Raw genomic sequence first — 21,825 nt, forward strand, 5'->3', positions numbered from 1 at the left:
GAAACTGGTTATCTGTAAGTGTTACCTCAAGTAATTTACCCCCCGGGAAAACATGGCCTTTCCATGCCAAGTATTCAGTGTCTCAAATTATATTTATGAAGGGTTATCACTTAATATGCTTTATTTTTAACCACCTGCTTCCCAGATGTCCAAGACGGCCAAGACTTTCAGTCAGTTCCCAAAGTACCCATGTGATAGGGAGGTGAATGTTGCAAAATGCCTCTTAAAAGGCCATTTTCACAGCTTGTTAGAATACAGTGGCACCTTGTTGCTGTTGATACTTCTAAAGATAGAGGATATTTTTACACGCACACCCCTTCTTCTCCTTTGTTTTTTGTTTTTTGTTTTTTAATGAAGGAAAAGTATTTATAATCTACCTTATTTGAATTTTAAGTTTTACTTTACTGGTTTCCCTGTCAAATGTATTACCAAGATTAAGTACTTAGAAGCCACCTTTGCAGGGCACTTTTATTCTTGGCTTATAAGACTATGCTACTTTCTAAAATATTCTGTACCTTAGTAATGCAAGAGATTGAAAAGGCACGTGTCAAAGTGTCAGGCGTTTTCTTCCTTAGTATAATTCTTCAGGATGTTTTATATTCAGTAACAGTGTTGTAATTCATTGAGTTAACTTAGTAAATTGTATGCTTTTGAAAACAACATTTGAAAATGTAAATCAACATAACGTGCTTTATTTGTAAAATTAAAGTGCAAGGTCTGAATTAGTATTTTAACTTATTTTTAAATCAAATTTTAATAAGCAACTAAGAAACAGCCATGAAAACAGCTGTAAAAATTTTAGCATTCTGAAATTGAGTTCTTAACTGGAACATTTCTAAAATAATATCTAGTATTCCCAACAAGTGGTGATCTCACTTGATTTAAGTAAACCCATTTTATATCTAAAATACAACATAAAATAGAGCTGTTATTGAAGTGCTGGAACTTAAAAGGGATAACAACAGTTTATCAGTTTTATGATTATTCTCATTTCTATATAGGTGTTGTAATTCAAATTTAAAGGAAATAGACACACCCTCTAACTCATAAAATTGTAGTGAGTTATTTGTTTTTAATGATTTTTTTTCTTGCTAAAAACCCACAAGCTGCTTTATAGTCACTTGGACTGAGTGACCGATATCTTAAAGACATGCAGTGAAAGTGAACCCCATGATACCACTGTGCCTAATTATTTCAGGGTTCCTCATCTTGCAGATTTATTCCAATACCAAGGTATGGTTGAACCAGCTGCCCAGCCTTAACTCCATTTAGTACCCCTCTGCTAACATCCTTTTAACTGATTGGTTTGTATGTGTTTTAACTGTCCAATGTTTGGATTTTACCTCTTGATAGGTCCATTTGTCCTTGGTGCTGCTTTTAAATATGTAGGGCCATGTGATCAGGTATCAAGTTTCGTAGGTACGCAGTTGGCCTGGATATGTATCTGTGCCTGTTTTATCTGCTCCCAGGAAGAGCTGCTTTGGTATAGATGTTTACTTTGGTTCACATAAAGAACTGGGCAGCAATCTTGGAAAGCTTTCTGAAGTCCGAGAACCTGAAGGGATTTGGAGGGGGAATAGCAACAAAGGCTGCTTTTATGTCTTTGAACACGAAGCACATAAATGTATGTTCTGTAAAGACTAAAGTGATTGTTACACCAGGGCTTCCTGACCTCTAGGAGCACAAAGCGAAGTGAATTTGGTGAGCTTGCTTTACCTGGTTTCTCATTTTCTTTCGATTTAACCCTAAACATCACACCCCTCTCCAGTGTGTAGCCGGCAAACTCCTGGTTGGGAAGCCCTGTCTGAAAATCTGAGAATGTACCCAGTTTCCTTTTTTTTTTTCTTTCTTTCTTTTTCCTTTTTTTCTTTTTTTTTCTTTTTTTTTTTTTTTGTACAGTGCTTTATACCTGCTAAAGATTAACTTGTTTAATGCAAAACAAGACCTTGAAAGGTCAGTCATATGAAAGCTGGTTTGATTATGAATAGTTATCTTTTAGGAAGAAGCTTTCTCCCTATGTAAGATGTCATACTGCAGATTTAAAATATAGACTATCAATAAAATGCATGAAGTGATCATTTGTGCTTGATCATCTCTCCTTGGGTTTTTTCTTAAAGGGGAATTTGATAAAGGTTCTGTTTCAAATTGATGTCAAATGGACTTGATTTTTAGAATCAAGTGGAATTACAGCACAACCTTGATTTTTTTATTCCCCTCACTGGTATGAGTGGGCAGGCACTGGTTTATGGGATATAACTTTCATTCCGTGTTGTATAGTTTAATATCTTAATCTTGCAGTGGTAAAATAAAAGATTAAAGTATATTCCAATACAAGAATCCTGGAAAGATTTACATAAATGACATTTTAATAGATGCATCTTCGCTATTGTATTTTCACCGTAGCCCCGACCACTCCCTTGCTTGACCTCTAAATACAAAATCTTGTCTAGGTGTGCATGTATGCTCTTGTAGCTTCTGTCTTCCATTGATACTTCCAACCTCTTAAACATGTTGCCTAAGCCACTAAGATGTCCTTGTTTTTAAGTAGGTTGTCCCATTCTGATACCTGGGTGACCGTTCCCCTTGGTATTGGAATTCATTTAGCTGGTGAATATTTTAGCTGATTTTATTATTTTATTTCCTCTGGTTCCTGCAGAGCCTTGTCATGGGCATAGGAATTCAGTTACTTGTGATAATTTTGGGGTGGTCAACTCTTAGCCTCGTGATCTTCCCAGGGTTTTACTGTTAGTGCCGTTCATGATTCCGTTCTCTGAAAGTCAAGTACACCACTGAAATGTTTCCATCCTAGACAACAGAGTAAGCCAGCGCACAAGCATCTTTTGAGGAATATTCAGTGACAAAGGGCCGTTACCGAGAACAGGATCTGGTAAATTGGAGCAGGTTATAAACTATATTGTTAATGGCCATTTGAAAAATAGGAAATGAAAGCCAGGGTCCCGTTTCTTTGAAGTCTTTGAATTCAGGCAAGATTAAAATTGAAGGCCTTGCAAATGGATTACTAATAGCTACATTTTTTTTTTCTGATTGCTATCAGGCATTGTATTAAGCACTATATAAATTATTGAATCCTCACAGTGATTCTGAGGTGTATTATTACCACCCTGTTTTATAGGTGATGTAGCTGAGAAAGATACATTTGGTAATTTGCCCAAGATCACCCAGTAAGTGGCAGAGTATTTCTAGGCAGATCTCTGATTCCTGCTACCATATGGCCCCCAATTTGTTTGGTTTTTGTTTGTTTTTAATATTTATCCCAAGTCCTAGATTAGGTTACTTATGAGGTATGATTTCTTAGACCAAACATTGGTTTTGGCTAGTTTGCCAAGGAAAATTTAAAGGGCAAATCTGAAGAGGATTAAAGGTTACATATTATAAATTTCATTAAATGTCTTTGAGCATTACCAAATACACCTTAGTACTATATCAAGGCCTTTCATTTCTGAAAGTTTGGAAGGGGTTTAGAATAGGTTTGGGAATCTTTAATGTCAGTAGTCATCTCGGGCCCTTATATGTGCTGTTGGTCCCAGTTAAGACTTGATTCAAAAATATGACTTAGAAAATTTCAGCTTTTTAAAAGGATGCTAGCTAGCTTATTGGCATCCAAGTAAATGCCCTTTAAAGTTACCTTGGGGAGACATAGGCATTCCAAGCATGTCATTGCTCAGAAAATATTTGGAACTGCATTAAAATTGCTATCAGAACAAATATGAGTAACAGAGATGCAGCCCTCTTCAGTATGTTCATGTTATTTGCCACCCTTGATAGCAGTCTTGGCTGTTCCCAAAAATTATGTCTTCCCCAGTGGATTGGAGATTTGCTACACTTAAGCATATTCAGAAGAATGTACTATTCACTCTAAAGGCAATTACAAACAAAGCATGTGAAATAATAGGTGCAGTAGTGTTTACAGTAAGTAAATGGCTATGGAGGAGAGTATTTTGAGAAGATTATCACACCTCATTCGACATTTGAAGCACAGGGAGAAAGACAATCTCAGAAGCAGGCATTAGCGGGGAGATGTGTAAATAGCTGATAAAGTATTACCAAAACCTTAAAAAATGTACATACTATAGTTATCCATCCCCATTCAAATGATATTTGAAAGGAGCAGCGAGGAGTAATGGGGAGAGCCAGGGCTCTTTAGAGTGTGTCCTCAGCTAATAGGAGATAAGTGTGTATTGGGCTCCCACTACGTTCTAGGCTTCTAGGCATTGTGTTAGTGACTGTGATGTACCCACTTGTTAAAAAGATTCACACTTGGTCCCTGTCTGCACTAAATATTCTAGAATAGTACTGTCCAGTAGGCATATAATGAAAGTCACATAATTTAAAAATTTCTAGCAGCCACATTATGAAAGCAAAAAAGAAGTTAATTTTATTTAACCCAATAAGGTCAAAATATTTTAACATGTAATCCATATAAAGATTGTTACTGAGAAATGTTCATCTTTTTTTCATGTCGAGCCTTGAAAATCTGGTATTTTACACTCAAAGTACATCTCATTTTTGACAACACACATTCCAGATGTTCTATACCAACAAGTGGCTAGCGGCTACCACATTGGGCAGTGCAGTTCTAGAACAATCTGGGAGAGAGTGATTACAATGGGTAGGATGCAAATAGCAATGTTTTAAAAGTTCACTTCTAGATATACACACCTTATCTGCTCACCCACACTACTCTGGAACTAAATAGGCATCATTCTTTTGTGTGTCAAAGTTGTGGCTTATACTATATCCAAGCTTACAAAACTACCATGTTTCTTTCCCCCCTTTGAGGTTAAAAAAAGTACACTCCCTACCAAAACTTGAAATCTAACTATTAAGAATTAGCAAACGACCTTAGTGCGTTGAAGGCCCCATGATTCAAATCTAGGGACGCCTATCACAACTGGAGCATTATGTAGCAGCTAATAGCGATTGTTACATTTATGTATTTCAGGAACAAGCACCCAATGTTTTATGTGGACTTTTCTTCGTTCAGTTATGTTAAAAATTGTACAAATAAATAATTTTCACATTTGAATATTCCTGGCATTTGTTAGAAACAGCTAACCTGGATTTACAATCTGTTTCTACATTGTAGTTCGTAAGTGATAAAACATGTTTAGTGTCTGGAGCTAGAAGGGGGAAGTTGACAACATGCGAATGAATATAAGCTACCAAATCAGACTTCAGCCACAGTGAAGGAAGCATTTCCTTCCCAACACAGAGTCTGATGCCATTGCTGAAAGTTTATTTTATTTGGCAACATGGAGTAAATTATTAACTCCTGTGGAAAAAAAAAAAGAGCCTTTGGATTTGAGGTTTTGGGAAAAGCTGATTCATTTGGCTTGGCTTGTGTTTTCTGTGTGAATATAACACTTTGTGTGGCCTTTTCATTTAGGAATCTGAAAACCCATTTAGTAGTAGAGGGTGAATATTGGTTTCTAGCATGGGTGACTCAAATCTATCTCTGGCATGTGAATCTGCTTTATATGAAAGAGGCTAGAGGAGCATATCACCCAGCTTTTTAATTTATTTTTTAATTTTTTTAATTTTTTTCTTTATTGATTTTAGAGAGAGAGGAAGTGAGAGGGAGAGATAGAAACATGGATGAGAGAGAACATTGATTGGCCGCCTCCTGCATGCCACCCACTGGGGATCGGGCCCACAACCTGGGCATGTGCCCTGAGCAGGAATTGAACTGGTGACCTCCTGGTGCATGGGTGGACGCTCAACCACTGAGCCATACCGGCTGGGCCCAGCTTTTTTATGTTTTTGGAATATTGGGTGCAGCCCTCCTAAATTAAAGGTGAAAATTCAGGAAGAGTCCTTCTGTTTTGTCTTGGCGCTGCCCTTTCCTAGGGGGAAGAAAAGAATGGAACAGTATCTGAGGGTGTGACAGCACGAAGGTACTAAGGAACAGAGACCGACTCGGCAACTAAACCTGAATTCTGTCCTATTGCTGTAATGACAGAAACAAAAACAACTTCTCCCTAATTATGTTGCCTTCTCCAGATCTGAGTTAATCCATATTTGGGGACCACCTACATTTTAAGACAGAAAAATTATTCAGCCTAATATGCTAAATAAAAATACATGGCAAGCTTCATTTTTGTGTAGATATCTAACAGTCCTTGTACAAACATGGGCACTAGCTGGGCCCTGTGTGTGTGCGTGTGTGTGTGTGTGTGTGTGTGTTTTCCATCCCACCCCAAGGTGTTACCTTCAGTTCACATTACTGGTACATTTGATTTTGAACACTTTATAAGTTAACTAACTGTTCAGCTTATATTAACTAGGACTAGCCTAGGCCTTATTTCCTGTTTAAAATGCCTAGAAAGTTGAGTGCACTAGATTCCTGACCCCTAAATCTTTGTGAATGACTGAAATATCTACCTATGACTGTCCCAGAGGGGTTCTGTGACCTACCCCAGCCACCCTCCAGTCACCAGCGTTGTGTACACACTCTGATTCCACCGAAAGGCTGTGAACTGCCTGCCTGATCCTGAAAGGGAAGAGAAGGTGGAGAAATGGTTATAGATTGAGATTAATAAGATGTGTTGAATGCCTATCTGTTTATTGGCCACTGGGCTGGGCCTTTTTATATTCTCTTATTTCAGACCAAATAAAATAAAAACAATCAGGGCAATAGAATATTTGCATCTTATAACCAAAATAGAATCAGTCAGAGATTAAGTGACATGCTGCTAGTATTGATGATCCACACACACACACACACACACACACACACACACAATGTATTAGAATCTACATTCCAAGTGCCATTCCGGCTGTAGGGGATGCTGTGGTGATCACCCTCCGTGGAGCTCACACTGGAACTTCCGTTGGAGTGTAAATACAAATTAAGACAGTAATTAAAGGATGAGAAGAAAAATAACATGGTGTGATGTGACTGTGGCTGGAGAAGACCTTTCTGAGTAGGTGACACCGCAGAGACCTGAATGAATAGGAAGCAGAACATTTTAGCTCCTGGCAATGAGCTTGACTCAGTAGTTGGAGGGAGGAAAAGGAGCAGTGTTGAAGAGGGGGTGAGGTGAGTCAGGGGCCAGTTCATGAGGGTTTGATTTTTCTTTATTGATTTTAGAGAGAGAGAGAAACATTGATGAGACAGAACATCAATTGGCCGCCTCCTGCACTCCCCCCACTGAGGATCGGGCCCACAACCTGGGCTTGTGCCCTGACCAGGAATCAAACCAGTGACCTCTTGGTGCAAGGTCGATGCTCAACCACTGAGTCACACTGGCTGGGCTATGAGGGTTTTATAGCCTATGGAAAGGAAATGGGATTTTATCCTAAGATGAAAAGCTGTTGGAGTCTTGTCCATGGAAGTGAAAGGTTCTAACTTAAATAACTACTAAGTGGTGGAATCAGATCTGATTCTAGGGCTGCTGCATGTTCCATGACTCTACAGAAGACTCCCTTCCCTGTTCCTTCCTGTCCACAAGCAGAGGGCATGAAATCCAGGTGTCAGTACCCTGGAGAGGACTCTGTAGTATTCTAAGCTTTTGGTTTCTTTTTTTTAGGCTTCCAAATCCTCAAATAATGGGACCCAATGACAAACAAAATGAACAAGCTTCTCACTGACAACGGGGCCAGCATTGCTTGTTTTACTTGGCTAATACCTGTAGGGGGCAGGGTTGCCCATATAATGAACCAAAGGGACAGCTGTTTTTAAAGGTGATTACTGAAACCCTTTCCATTGCATGCCTCTTGGTGACTTCTTGTACGTTTACTGATGGGTAGACTAAATTCAGCAAACTCAGATGAATCTAGTATGTGTTTTTTTATCCTCAGCCGAGGACATTTTTTCATTTTTTATTCAGATAGAACGGGAGGGAGAGAGAGGAAGAGAGAGAGAGAGAGAGAAACATCGACTGATGTGAAAGGGACACATCGAGTGGCTGCCTCCTGCACGACCCAACCAGGGCGCAGGACCCAACCAGGGACTGATGTGAAAGGGACACATCGAGTGGCTGCCTCCTGCACGACCCAACCAGGGCGCAGGACCCAACCAGGGCCGGGGAAAAACTGCAACTCAACTACGTGCCCTTAGCGGTAACCGAACCCGGGACTCTCTGGACCGCAGACCGACGCTCTAACCGCTGAGCCAAACTGGCCAAGGTGAATCTAGTAAGTTTAACATACATTTCTGGATTAGCTAATATGACCTAGCATTTTATGATTGACAGTCACATAGTTCAGCTGCCTGCATCTAGGCAGGTCTCCATTCAAACCTGAGACAGAATTGGTGGTTGAAAAATTGGAGACTCTGGATTGGATGCTTCCACTGATTGAGGGAATATGGGCCCCCAACCGAACCACGAGTATAGGGGCCCCAACCTCAGTGTCGAAAACCCTAGTTCACCTTCTGGGTTTCAGATTTAGAAGCAAGAAGCCAAAGGAAAGGCAGTTGCAGGCTAGAAGCATAGAAACCAGGCCAAGCTACATGGAAGTTGGCTCCTTTTCTGCTTGTGGTGGCGGCGGCATAGGTTGCTGCCCTAGGCTAGTTAGCAGGTGCATGTTGCAGTCCTACCTCATCTCTCTGCCGTGTCATCACTAACTGTTGGGATGGGTCTGATGGGAACTTCGTTGCCATATTTCTACTGGGCCTCAGGAAAGTTGAGGAATTTCCAGGGCTGCAGGTGAGTACACATGGAGCCTGACTCGTCTGCGGAGGTGGCTTCTCAAGCTAAGCAACAAGTTTTGGGCAGAGACATTATTGCCTAGTTCAACGGATGTGGAAATACTTACTGATTTTAATTTTGTCCTAAGTTGCTGTGACAAAGGGCTGTACAAATAGCATATTTCATATGGACCGTAGTCCTCTATGAGATACTCACCTGGGGAAGTAAATTCCTGGTGGCTTTTTCCCTCTGAGACTTTCCCCTATCTTTGATCCTTCAAAATAATGTATTCAGCCCTGGTCGGTTTGGCTCAGCGGTCAGAGCGTCGGCCTGCGGTCCCGAGAGTCCCAGGTTCAGTTCCCGCTAAGGGCAGGTACCTCGGTTGCAGTTTGTCCCCGGCCCTGGTTGGGTCGTGCAGGTGGCGGCCACTCGATGCGTCCCTTTCACGTCGATGTCTCTCTCTCTCTCTCTCTCTCTCTCTCTCCCCCCCACTCTATCTGAACAAAACAAACAAAACCAAAATATGTATTCACCTTGAGATCCAACTGAATTATTAAAATTGTGTCTAGATAAGGACACATGGCTCTAGGAACTTGTTTTAAGAGGCAATCCAGGCCCTGGCCGGTTGCTCAGTGGTTAGAGTGTCAGCCGTGGAGTCCTGGGTTCGGTTCCCGCTAAGGGCACGTACCTCGGTTGCAGTTTGTCCCTGGCCCCGGTTGGGGTCGTGTGGGTGGCGACCACTCCATGTGTCTCTCTCACATTGATGTTTCTCTCTCTCTTCCTCCCTCTTTCCCTTCCCAATCTATCTGAAGATAAATGAAAAAAAAAATGTCCTCAGGTGAGGATAAAAAAAAAGGCAGCCCTGGCCGGTTTGGCTCAGCGGTTAGAGCGTCGGCCTGCGGTCCAGAGAGGCCCGGGTTCGGTTCCCGCTAAGGGCACGGACCTCGGTTGCAGTTTGTCCCGGGCCCTGGTTGGCTGTGCGGGTGGCAGCCACTCGATGTGTCCCTTCACGTCGATGTTTCTCTCTCTCTCTCTCTGTTCCTCTCTCTCCCTCCCACTCTACCTGAATGAAAAATGGAAAAATGTCCTCGAATGAGGATTAAAAAAAAAAGGCAATCCAGGGCTTTAAAGTAATGGGCAACAATGATCCTATTCAGCAAATGGCCCATGGGAGAGGGATTTGTGACCTAAATGTACCGTAAAAAGAACATAGATTTAAGAGCCAGACTTAGTTTCATATGCCTCTCACAAGCTGTGTGGTTTTAGATGACACTTATCTTTTTTTGAGTCTCAATTTTCCTTTCTGCAAAGCAGGAATAATGATATCTACTTTGTTCAGAAACTTAGAGATTACATAGGCAAATTCCTTAGCACTTTAATGGGGAGAACATTCCACTGAGATATTAATAAGATAGGAAAACATTATTGCCCAGTGTGAGATGGCTGAGTCAACCTCTAATGGCTGTGAAGTCTGTACATATGACTTTGTAAAACACTGAGCATGTGGTTTGGGAAATCAGCTTCAATAAAATTGAATGTATCTGCCCAATGTTCTTTGGATGCCCAAATAAGCCTATTAGGTGTGTGTGAAGGAGACAGGCAGGGAGACAGACACAGTTATTCTAGAATAAGATAGGGCCCGTTCATTGTAATACAGTAAAAAAACAAAAACAAAAAAGCTCATATAACAGGTTCCTGTCTTCCCAGGTAAACTAGGATTATACCTACTTGCCTGTAAAAAGCAACAAATCAATGGGTGCTGGATTTTATCAAATGCTTTTGCTGCATCTATTGATATGATCATATGATTTTTATCCTTTTTTTTTTTCCTCACCCGAGGACACTTTTTTCGATATTTTGTTCAGATAGAGTGGGAGGGAGAGAGAGAGAGAGAAACATCGACGTGAAAGGGACACATCGAGTGGCTGCCTCCCACACGACCCAACCAGGGCCGGGGACAAACTGCAACCGAGGTACGTGCCCTTAGCGGGAACCGAACCCGGGTCTCTCTGAATCTCAGGCCAACACTCTAACGGCTGAGCCAAACCGGCCAGGGCTTTATCCTTTTTTTAATACTGGTTTGCTGTTGATGGACTCCTTTACCTTTTTCTTGTGTGGGAAATTCTTTATTTCTCCTTCCATTTTGAATGATAACTTTGCTGGATAGAGTAATCTTGGTTGTAGGTCCTTGCTTTTCATCACTTTGAATATTTCATGCCAATTCCCTCAGGCCTGAAATGTTTCTGTTGAGAAATCAGCTCTCTTATAGGTAACTTTTTCTCTTGCTGCTTTTAAGATTTTATCCGTCTTTAAACTTGGCTATTTTAATTATGATGTGCTTTTGCGTGGGCCTCTTTGGGTTTATCTTGGTTGGGATTCTCGGTGCTTCCTAAACTTGTGTATCTTTTTTCTTCACTAGGTTGGGGAAATTTTTGGTCATTATTTTTTCAAAGACATTCTCAGTCCTTTACTCTGCCTCTTCTCTTTCTGGTACCCCTATGATTCAGATGTTGTTTCGTATCATGCCCCAAAGATCTTTTAAACTATCCTAATTTTTTTTTTTTATCCTCACCCGAGGACATTTTTCCATTTTTTGTTCAGATAGAGTGAGAGGGAGATAGAGGAAGAGAGAGAGAGGGAAACATCTACGTGAAAGGGACACATCGAGTGGCTGCCACCCGCACGACCAACCAGGGCAACCGGGGACAAACTGCAACCAAGGTACGTGCCCTTAGCGGGAACCGAACCCGGGTGTCTCCGGACTGCAGGCGGACACTCCAACCGCTGAGCCAAACCGGCCAGGGCTAAACTATCCTCATTTTTAAAAATTCTTTTTACTTTCTGTTGTTCAATTTGGGTGTTTTTTGCTATCTTGCCTTCCAAATCTGTCTTGAATCCTCTGTTTCACCTAAACTACTGTTGATTCCTTCTAGTGTATAATTTCAGATGTGTTTTTTCTGACTGCTTTTTAATGGTTTTTATGTTTACGGTCTCTTTGTTTAAGTTCTCACTGAGTTCATTCTTTCTCTAAGTTCCTTGAGCATCCTTATAACTATTTTCTTTTTGGACTTTATATCTAGTAAATTGCTTGTCTCCATTTAGCTCTTTTTGTGGAGATTTCTCCTGTTCTTTCATTTGCGGCCTGTTTCTTTATCTCCCCATTTTGGCTGCCTCTTTGTGTTTGTTTCTATGTATTAGATAGATCTGCTATGACTCCCAGTCTTTGTGGGGTGACCTTATGTAGTAGGTATCCTGGAGGGTCCAGTGGTGCAGTCTCCTTGATTATCTGACCTGGGTGCCCCAGGAATGCCCCATGTGTGGGTTATGTGGGCCCCCCTGTTGTAATAGATTCTTGATTGCTATTGACCTGTTTTTGTGTGGGATCGACCCTCAGGGTGGCTGGCTGTGAGGCTCAACCCCAACCATGGTGTGTGATCTGCTATGCAGGTGCTGACCACACGAAGTGTCCTTTGCTTCAGCAGGGTTTGGTGCCTGCTGAGATCTCCTTTGGGTATGCCGCTTGTGAAGCTTACTGGATCCTGTTCCGATGTTGTCTGAAGCTGGCCACTGGGTGTGTTGGTTCTGGGCCTCTTAGGAGCTACTCTGGTGCAAGCTAATGTAAGAAATTGCCTGTGACTGGCCCTGGGCTACCTGTTTGTAGCTACAAAGCCATCCACAGTTTGTGGTTGCCTCTGCTTGGCCTGGTTATGCGTGGGAAAGACCAAGCTGTGCGTGCACCAAGGCTGGTTCCCACCGGCACCGAGACTGAAGGTGGGTCAGCAAAAGGCCCAAGGTTCCAAGATTTGCCACTGCCTGCTAGCTGCTCATTAAGCTCAGTCACTGAAAGAGCCTCTGGAGGTACATGTGCTGCATGAAGTGAGTCACCAGGTAGGGGTGAGTGGTGTTCACCAGACTTGTACAAGTTCAAACTCAGTGCCAGGACTGGGTCTGAAGCCACTCAGCAAAAGTCTCAGGGTGTACCAAAACCAGCTGCCACCTGCTGGGTGACTTCTGACTTTTGTAGTTGGGCAGGGTGTCAGAGAGTCTTCAGTGTGAGGCCAGAGGGCTCATCAGGCCCAAAGACAATGAGATTTGGCCGTGTAAAGGAAGGGCTCTGCACAGGAATGGTGGTGCCAGTCAGGCATGGGCAGGAAAAATGTCCCACACCCTAGAGACACACAACTCAGTCTCTCTTGGATTCTGCCCAGACCTCCTGGAGAGCCTGAGACCTACATGGTAGGGCAGTCTATAGTAGGGAGGAGAGGGCTAGTGTATCTTTTGGGGGCGGGGTTCGTCTGCCAGGCTCATGGGAAGCAGGGGAATGGCCCCTGCCCCAGAGCCACACAATTCAGTTTCTGACATCCCCTGACTCCACCTGGACTTCTGCACGGGGGGGGGGGGGGGGGGGGGGGGGGGGGGGAAGGGGGGGGGCGGGCGGGACAGGCAGTCAGGAGATTGAGACTATTGCAACCCGGGGCTGATACCGTATGGAGAGGAGTACTTGACCCAAGAAAGATGACGTTTGTGGGTGGTGTGGGACAGTGACTCAGCACAGGGACCCTGGTGACTGTCCCTTTAGCTCTCTCCCCAGAGACTCACAACCCAGTCTCTCCATGCAGGACTCCAGTTTGCTCTGAGCTGACCTCCCTCTGCTGCAGCCCAGGGTGAGTGGCTGTGGGGGAGATTTGTGCCCTGACCCTTTAAGGGAGCACCTAGGTTTCTAGCAGGTTCCAGTCTCTCCCTGGCATGCAGAATTCCTGCTGATTTTCACAGCTGGGTGTTACATGGCGCCTCTTCCAGGCTCTGTGGCTCTGGGCTGGGGTGCCCAGCATGGGCTGGAGACCACTTTCTTCACGAGGGGGACCCTTGCAGCTGAGACCTTTCTCTGGATTCTCAGTGGCTGCCTGTGGGAGCAGGACCAGTCCTTTTCATGTCTCTGCCCTTCCTACCGGTCTCCACGTGGCTTTTTCTGTAAATCCTTGATTGTGAGACATCTGTTTTGCTACTTTTAAGTTGGTTATTCAGGTTGATTGTTCTGTAATTTAACTGTAATTCCAGTTTGGTCCTGGGAGGAGGTGAGTGTAACTTCCACCTGCTCTGCTGACATCTTGGATCTCAGATTTCAGTTATTTCAAACTTGTCAAAGTTGGTTTTATGGTGAAGGATATGGTCTGGTCTATCTTGGTATATGTTTCACAGGTGCTTGGAAAGAATGTGTATTCTGCTGTTGTGAGGTACCGTGTTACTAAAATGTGTTACCAAAATATTGAAGATAAATGCAAAAATGCATTTATCTTGGATGATGGCGTTTTTAGTTCTATGTCCTTACTGATTTTTCTATTCATTTTTGAGATACACTGTTGAAGTCTTTGATTGTATTGTGGGCTTTTTTATTTCCTGTTTGTTTTCTCAGTTTTTGCTTGAACTAATTTTAGCACTGTTTAGAATTGATATATCTTTCTTGTAGTCTAATCCTTTTTTTAAAAAAGTGTACAGCCAGATTCTGTCTTTATTTAAAATTGTGCTATTTTGTTCATTATGGATCGTTGCATCAATCTGATTTTTTTAACCATTTTATTTATTTATTTATTTATTTATTTAATTTATTTTTGTTACAGATGTTTCTCCTTTTCACCATTGACACCCTCCTTTTTCTCCCCCCCACCCTGTCCCCAGCTTTGTTGTCCATGTCCATTGGTCATGCATACATTAGGCTAATCCTCTTATCATTATGTTTTGTCCTTTTTTTTTCTGGTAATTTACTTTTCTCTGAAATCTACTGTGTCAAAAATTAATACAGCCACACTCACTTTTAAAATTAATATATATACCATATCTTTTCCCATCCTTTTACTTTCAAGCTACCTATCATTATATATTTCAGATTCATTTCCTGTAGAACACATATAGTTGTGTCATATTTTTAGCATGAAAATAAAATCTTTATTTTCAGTCATTACCCACCAATAAAAGAAAGTTAGGTTCACAGTTTTAGCTCTTGACCAAAAGTGAAGTAGGAGGCAAATTTACATCCATCAGCTACAACTAGTGGACCAACTTTTTATAAAGTTCAGGATATCTTGAAAGCTTGAAACATATCAGCAATGACTGACAGTGAGTGGAACTTGCGTTTTTAATAGCAGGTGTTTTTTATATGTTGCTAGAAATCAGGAGGCAAATAAACACGTTACATGTCCAGAAATGAGTTAAGATACTTGAAAGTCTAAATACACTGTAGTTGTGTCATTTTTAATCCACTCTGCTAACCTCTGTAATTGATGTATTTACATCATTTACACATAATGTATGTATGTTAAGGCTTAAGTCTGCCATTTTATTGTTTCTTTTCTGTTTGTTCTCTCTGTTCATTTCTGGGTTTTATTCCTGTTGTGCTGTAGGTTACTTTTTTTTTATCCTCACCTGAGGACATTTTTGCATTTATCTTCAGATAGAGTGGGAGGGAGAGAGAGAGAGAAATATTGATGTGAGAGAGACACATCGAGTGGTTGCCACCTACACGACCCCAACCAGGGACGGGAACAAACTGCAACCGAGGTACGTGCCCTTAGCGGGAACCGAACCCGTGACTCTCTGGTCCACAGGCCAACGCTCTAACCGCTGAGCCAAACCAGCCAGGGCTCCTGTATGTTACTTTTAACTTTTTTAGAATTCTCTTATTTATCTATAGTAATTTTGAGAGTGTCTTTTTGGGTAGCTTCTTAGTGGTTGATCTAAGTATTACATTATATTTACATAACTTATTACAGTCTATTGGTGTTCATATTTCTCCAGTTTGACTGAAGTGTAGAAAACTTACCTCTTTTTTTTGTCTCTTGACTCTCCCCCATTTATATTATGTCTTAAATAATTATTCTACATACCTTGAGAGTTAGATCAGACATTGTTATCATTTTTGCTTCAACTGTTAAACACAATTTAGAAATTTCAAGCCGATAAGAAAAACCTTATCGGCTTGAAATTTACTTATTCATAAGTTTACACTTTTCATTGTACTTTATTCCTATGTTCCAAGATTCCTTCTTTTGTTCCTTTTCTGTTTGGAGAACTTCCTTGAGCCATTCTTTTAGGGGAGGTCTGCTGGCAACAAATTCTCTTAGTTTTCCTTCATGTAAGAATGACTTTATTTCCTCTTATTCCTCGAGGTTTTTTGTTTTGCTTGATATTCAATTTTTGGTTAACAGTTCTTTCCTTGTCATACTTCAAAAAAATTATGACTCCTTCTTTCCTACATGGCTTCTGATGAGAAAGTCACTGTCATTCTGATTGTTTTCCCACTATTATTAAGGTCATTTTTCTTTCTCTGCTTTCAAGATCTTTTCTGTTTGTTTTTTGTTTTGTTTTCACATTTGATGTTATATGTCTTAGCATAGATTTCTTTGAGTTTATTGTTTGAGATTTTTCTCAGTATCTTAAACCTGTAGGAATATATCTTTTGCCAAATTTGGGGAGTTTTCAGCCATTAATTATTTGAATTTTTTTCAGCCTCACCTTTCTTTTCTTTTTCTGGGGTTCCAATGACATCAATATTAGATATTTTTGGTGTAGCCCCACAGTTCCCTGCGACGCTGTTCTAATTTTTTTTCCAGTCTATTCTCTTTCTCTTGTTCAGACTAGATAACTTAGATTTCTTCTGTCATCTTAATTCTGCTGTGGAGCTTCTCCATTGAGTTTTTTTTTAGTTCAGTTAATGTCTCTTTAAGTTCTAAAACTCTCATTTGGTCTCCATTTATATCTTCTATTTTATTTGCTGAGACTTTCTAATTTTTCAATTATTTAAAGCATGTTCATAGACACCTATGGAAGCATTTTTTTTTTCCAAAAGATGTTTTATTGATTTTTAGAGAGAGAGGAAGGGAGAGGAGCGAGAAAGTGTGAAACATTGATGAAAGATTGGCCGCCTCCTGTGTGCCCCTTACTGGTAATTGAGCCCGCGAACTGGGCATGTGCCCTGACCTGGAATTAAACTGGTGATCTTTCAGTGCATAGGACAGTGCTCAACCAACTGAGCCACACTGGCTGGATTTTGGAAGCATTTTTATGATGACTGCTTTAAGTTCCTTGTTGGGCCATCTTGTTGTTGGCATTGTCACTGTTTTTCATTCAAGTCGATATTTTCCTGGTTTGAGTATGACGTCCTGGTGTGACAAGTGATTTCGGATTGAAACCTAGATATTTTTAGTAGTATGTAGTGGAACTACGGGTCTTATTTATAATATTCTATGTCAGCAGGCCTCCTCTGACAGCATGCCAGTGAGTGAACTACATCATCAGGAAGTCAAGGTAGAAGTCCAGGTTCCCTACTGGGCCTCTGTTAACACTCAGGTTGTGAGAGACTCATTACTATTTTGTGGAGGTGAGAATTAAGGTACACCACTCGGTTTCCTCTGATACCACCAGGGCTGCAAGAACAGGGATGCCTCATTATTGTCCCCCACATGTTTCTGCATGGCTGGGATGAAAGTCTGGGCCCCATTCTTGGCCTTCTGTGACAACACAATGGTGATGGAGGGAAGAGGTGCGTGATGAAAGTGGAAATCTAGAGTCTTCACTTTGCCTTTGCTGGCTGGGATAAGGGTGAGTCCATGGTTTTTTCCATGGTGTTTGGAGTACAATGGCTATTGTGTAAAAGTTGCCCACCTTTCTAGGCTGTCCCTTTCCAGATTGTTTGGTTAGAGAAAGAGAAATTTGCTTGGGATTTTTACATCAATTTCTATTTGCATTTCTGGATTTCTGGCTTCTCCAGCACCAACTCTGGGATATATAAGGCAGAAAAGGAAACCTAGAACGCTCACCTCAGGTTTTGAGGTCCCTAGGTGGTCTGCCTTCTTGTCTCAACCTTTCAGAGTCTTCTTAGGTTTATTTTATATATAATAATTAGCATTTTTAGGTGTTATTCATGAGAGGAATAGGGAAAAATCAGTTAAGTCACAGAAATTGTAGTGGACTTTGAGTTGCCTCTGAAACTGCCCGAGTCACAGAATGCAGCTGTCCAACCTTTCAACTCTGGCCTTTTTTGGGTTTTTTATTTCTTCCTGGTAGGACAGCCCTTAACTGTGTTAACCAAGGATTGTGAAGAAAGAACTCAGTTGGCTAGAAAAAGGGAATTAAGGTAAGTTTGTTTGTAGACTCTTTGGCTTCAAATTCTCTTGCAGTTCACTAGTTACAACTATTTACAGATTTACTGAAAGGAACTACTTTTGCCTAGAACTTGATTGTCCATGAAACTTGGCTCTCCCTGCATTCCAGACCCAGCCATTGTGGTCGACAGGTGACTGAGAACCTTGGAGGACGTGGCTTGGATTTTTGAAGCTGTTCTCCTGAAGGAAAGGCTTAGGCTAGTACTTACTGGGATCTGGGAATTTAGAGCCCACCAAATAATGTGGTACTAAGGGGTGGGGGCTGTTAGATGAAACCAAGCTCCCCTGCAGGTAGAGGGAATCTCTTGACTGGACAAGGGAGATGAGGGATGGTAATCACCACAGTTGCTGAGAGGCATATAGGGGACAAGTCTACCTCACTGAGGGGTGGGAGCAGAGATTTAGGCATGTTCTCCACTTTCTCTTTCCCCAAATGCTGCCTTGGGAGTTACCCTCATTTAATTGCATGTATTTGTTACTCTGTAGCTTGGAAAAGCACTGGAACTCGAGTAGAGAGGGAGCCTCTGAGCTACTTGTGTAGACCACGTAGACACATGAATCTTTTCCTGTGAAAGCAGAGCCTCCCGAGAATTGCTCCTCACATGCCCTCCCAATAACCAGCCCAGACAAAGGACCCTTTGAGGGCCTCTGAGCATCAAGCAAGGCCCAGGGAATTAGCCCTTACTGATGATAATGTTGTTGAATAATGAGAGAAGTACTGAGGGGGTGAGATCCAGAACAGCCCCTTTTGGAGTCTTGCCTCCACTTCGAGGCAGAGGAACCCAGCAGACCCTGTGCCATACCGCCAGGGAAAGAGATGGGAGACTCCTGGCTCTTCTCCCACATTCCTCCCCCCACCCCCAAGGAAGAGGCGGAAGTGGGTGGGTTGGCGGTGGGTGCCCGGGATCTGGCTCAGCTTCTGCCGCCTTCTCTGCCCCACCTGGGGCCCTGCTGCTCCCCAGTAGCCAGAGCTTTGCTCCGGGAGGAGGGGCAGAGGGGCCTGGGGGCAGCAGGTGCGCAGTCCGGGAGCAGCAGGCTTTCTGCGAGGTCAGGAGGAAAGAGCAGCCCACCGCTCCCCCGCTTCCTGAGGGGCGCTGGAAGGAGCCGTGGACGAGAGGGCTGAAACGTCAGGTCCCCTCCGGGCCTCACTTCCCCACCTGTAACACAGGCCCCAGACCAGCGCCTCCCAGAGCTGGGGACAGGGTGGAGCTGATGCGGGAGAGGGGGGCACCTGTGCACTGCACACTGCCGCCCAAAGGGGAGAGAGAGCACCCCGTTCTCACGGAAGGAGGCCTCCTCTGGGTCCAGCTGTGCTTGGGGCTGGGGTGGGGGCAGGCCACCGTGCTCGTGGGGCTGCAGGAGGAAGGGGGTGTCTGTGCGGCTGTGCAGGGGCGCGGGGTGGAGAGGAAGCGAGCGAGGAGGAGGCGGCTGGAAGATCGCAGACGGACAGCCGGACACTGGCCCGTGCCAGGCTTTAAGGCACAAGGGGCTGCAAGGCTGGGTCCCCCAGAAGACGGCCCCTTGGGAGCGGGAGGGGCGTGGAGGCGATGCCCTGGCCCCTCCTCGCCCCGCTCGGGCAGAAGAGAGCAGGCTGGGGCCCCTGGAGGGGTGCTGGGCGGGGAGCACATGGAGCAGGGCCGGTCCTGGGACTGCCCGGTCCTTCCTACCACTCCTGGCCGGAAGTCCCGCCAGCTCACAACGGCGAGCTCCCCTGAGGGGACGGAGTCAGCTGCTGGAGGCTCACCGGGCCCGGGCGGGACCCGCGCACCGCGTGCGGCCTGAGAGGGGGCGCCCAGCAGCCGGCCGCCCTGGGACCGTCGGGGACAGCTTTTCGGGGGCGGGGTGGGGCGGGGCGGGGTGGGGGACGTCGATGGGGGCCAGGGTGGCGCAGAAGCGGTGCCGCTGTGCTGAGCTGCGTGGAGGCGGCGGCCCGCAGGCCGGCCCGGGGTTCGAGGTCCCAGACAGGGCGAGGGCGAGGACGGCGGCTGCTCTGGGCCCAGCCCGCCCCCAGGCCCCTCATCCCGGCTGGCCTCCCGCCTAGACGGCTGGGGACCGCCACCAGCTGCTGCCCCGCGCCGCCCTGGAGGCCTGGGGGCCAAGCTGGTCGGGGCCGGTCTCCCTCCGCCCGGCCGGGTCCCCTGGAGGCCTCTGGGCCGACGCTGCAGACCCTGGCGGCGGGGGTCCAGGAGCAGCTGAGCCCCGACACAGGCGGCCGCTGTGGGTCCGTGTGGCTCCCGGACCGCTGGGAGCCGGGGCTGGGCCGCCCGCCTCCCTTCCCGCCCGCTCCCCTGGGCGCGGGGCGTGGTTGTCCGGGGCGGGCCGGGCCCACTCGGAGCAGCGGGGACACGCATCTCGGTGGCGCGTCTCGGGGCGATGCCCGGGGGGCCACGGAGGGGCCGGAAGCGACAGCCTCCCGCCCACGGGGACCCGAGGCCAGCGGCTGGACCCGGAGCAGCAGCCCGGGCCCTGTTCCGCCCCCGACAGCCCGATGTCCATCCCCAGGCACCCCCGGGGTGTGGGGTGGCCTGGGGACCTGGTGGACATTGGACGCGTTAGCAGCGCCTCCCGGATCCCCGGGCCCAGGGCGGCGTGGGCGGGCGTGCGGGGGACAGAAGGGTCGCGGTCCCTCTGGTCTCTGCGCCCATCCCTGGGCCGGGGCCAGGGTCTCGGGTGGGACCCGGGAGCCGAGGCGCTGGACGCGGCCCGACGCTGGGGAGGGGTGAGCAATGGGCCACTGTTACCCGGCTCCGGCTCCCCCAGAAACCAGCGCTGAGCAGCGACCCGTTCTTCTGGCGCCTCGGGCCCCACGGACGCCCGTCGGGGGCAACGCTGAGGGGAAACCCTGTGGCCTCCGTCCCGGAGGGGGCCCCTTGCTGCTCCAAGTGGGTTGTGGTATGCTCAGGGCCACTGGGGTCCACAAGAAGAAAATGCGTCTTGGTAACAATATAGTACAAATTCCTCCTTGTGTGTGTTCTCTGTTTTCTCCATCTCTGTTCCTATCATTCCTGACATCCATGAGTTCTAGCAGAGAGACTGACACAAAACAGGTCCCTGGAAAATATTGCTGAAATGACTTGGAAATCAGGCACACAACTCTGCCTTTGGTGACCACTAGAGAGAGCTGAAAGGCAGGAATCTAAAAACCTCTGGAGTCTCCTGTTCATTTCAGCTTATCAGAATTTCATAACTTACGTCTTGCTCTGCTTGAAACCAGCACCTACGCTATCTAGGTACTAGCTGTTAGATGGCAGGGATTCGCTGGGGGCACCTGTAACTACTGTCAGCTGGCCCGCTCTGCTTCTGTGATGTGGCAGGGAGCTGCTGACTGCCTCTTCAGACATCAAAAGGCCCTGGAGGAAAGATGCTCATAAAAATTATGGGACTCCACCGCTTTGAAATCTAATCTTGAGTGTTCAAGCACAGACTGGGGCCCTAGGGCTAATGGGCGGGGGTGACTGAGGGGCAGGCAACCTTGGGTGAGAGAGCCTGGAGCCAGGCAGCAGGGTAAAATAATTAGTCTCAATGAGAGGCTAGCATCCCAAGGATGTCTGCACTGAGTCAGGGGAGAAATGGACAATAGCCAAGAGCTGGGTGTTGAACCAGCCTCTCTCAAAGAAAAGTAGTCTCCTTTCTTTGCCTCTGCCCTGCCCAGTGTGTGGCCTTAAGGAGATGGATTTTATTTGAATCTTTTTCGTTTTGGGAGGTGAAAGGGCAGTAGGTGGGAACAGCTCTCCAAAGCCAAGGCTGCATGAAGAGAGAATACCAAGAATATGTGTCATTTGAGAATGAGAATAATCATGGAAAGATGGGGTATACTAAAAGTGACACTTGGCTCATTAGATTTTATTTTTGCTTGGAGATGTTCCTGCTGACATTCTGGTGGAAATGGTCTCACTGCATATTTGTTGAGTGAAGTAGGCAACTCAGTTTCCCCTCCTTGGATCAGTTTTCCTCATCTGTAAAATGAGGGGTTTGGTCTGGACTGGAAGTCAGCCACCTAGTTCAAGTGTCAGCCT

This window comes from Molossus molossus, unplaced genomic scaffold, assembly GCF_014108415.1.
Source record: "Molossus molossus isolate mMolMol1 unplaced genomic scaffold, mMolMol1.p scaffold_m16_p_2, whole genome shotgun sequence".
Classification (NCBI taxonomy): domain Eukaryota; kingdom Metazoa; phylum Chordata; class Mammalia; order Chiroptera; family Molossidae; genus Molossus; species Molossus molossus.